Source organism: Penaeus vannamei, chromosome 42 (genome assembly GCF_042767895.1).
Source record: "Penaeus vannamei isolate JL-2024 chromosome 42, ASM4276789v1, whole genome shotgun sequence".
NCBI classification, from domain to species: domain Eukaryota; kingdom Metazoa; phylum Arthropoda; class Malacostraca; order Decapoda; family Penaeidae; genus Penaeus; species Penaeus vannamei.
The window spans coordinates 455,729-457,273 of NC_091590.1; positions in this window are offsets into that span (position 1 = coordinate 455,729).

A 1,545-nucleotide genomic window follows, 5' to 3' on the forward strand; every position below is an offset into this window, starting at 1 on the left:
CTCATCTTTCTCTCTCTTCTCTCTCTCTTCTCTCTCTTCTCTTTCTTCTCTTTCTCTTTCTCTTCTCTTTCTCTCTCTCTCTTCTCTCTCTCTCTCTCTCTCTCTCTCTCTCTCTCTCTCTATCTCTATCTGTCTCATCTTTCCCCTATCATCTATCTATCTATCTATCTCTCTATCTATCTCTCTCTCTCTCTCTCTCTCTCTCTCTCTCTCTCTCTCTCTCTCTCTATCTATCTATCTATCTCTCTTTCAGCGCAGTAACAAGAAAAAATCTTGTAAAACCCAAAACCTAACGAGGTTTTAAGCATCGCCACTTCGACCAACAAGAGAAAGGGGAGTAAGAGAAGCGTGAGGAAAATCTGGAGTTAAAGAGGAATAAGGAAAACCGAAAGAAAAAACAAAAAAACAAAGAGGGAGGAGAAATGACAGCTCGCGCGAATGACAGGTGACATGACATGACATGACGCGAGAACGAATTGTGGTGTCGGGTCGTGAGAAACGGCGTGGCGTGAAGGAGAATGTGAGTAATGAGGAAACACGAGGATAAATGAGTAAGAGGCGTGAGTGACAATAAGTTGAAGACGAAGAGAATACACGAAGAGAAGAAAAGATAAAAATATATATGAAGACGATACACGAAGAAAAGAATATATATATATAGATAGATAGATAGATAGATAGATAGATAGATAGATAGATAGATATAGATATATACATAGGTAGATAGATAGATAGATAGAGTGACAATAAGTTTAAGACGATGGTGCACAGAGAGAAGAAAAGATAAAGAAATATATGCAGATAAAGAGATAGACAATGACACACGAAGAAAAGAATATCTATAGATAGATAGATAGAAAGATACATAGAGAGATAGATAGATAGATAAAGAGAGACAGTGTTACACGCAGAAAGGAATATATATAGATAGAAAGATAAATACATATATATATATGTATATATATATATATATATATATATATATATATATATATATATATATATATATATATAGAGAGAGAGAGAGAGAGAGAGAGAGAGAGAGAGAGAGAGAGAGAGAGAGAGAGAGAGAGAGAGAGAGAGAGAGAGAGAGAGAGATAGACAATAGTACACGAAGAAAAGAAAAGATAAATATATATTAACATAATGTAAAATAAAGGATTGATTTTTTGTTCAGGGGATTAATAAAACTAAATAAAATAAAATCTTCATCAAGTCAGAGGATAAGTCGACGTGAATTCATAATTAAGAAATTCAAACAACCAATAAAGTAAACGACAAAAATAAAAGATAAAAAAAAAATGAAAATTCATAGATAAAAGATAAAAAAAAATGAAAATTCATAGATAAAAGATAAAAAAAAATGAAAATTCATAGATAAAAGATAAAAAAAAAGAAAATTCATAGATAAAAGATAAAAAAGAAATTGTAGATGCAAGATAAAAAGTAAAATGAAATTATATAGATAAAAAAAGATAAAAAAAAATGAAAATTCATAGATAAAAGATAAAAAGAAATTGAAAAATTCATATTAAAAGATAAAAA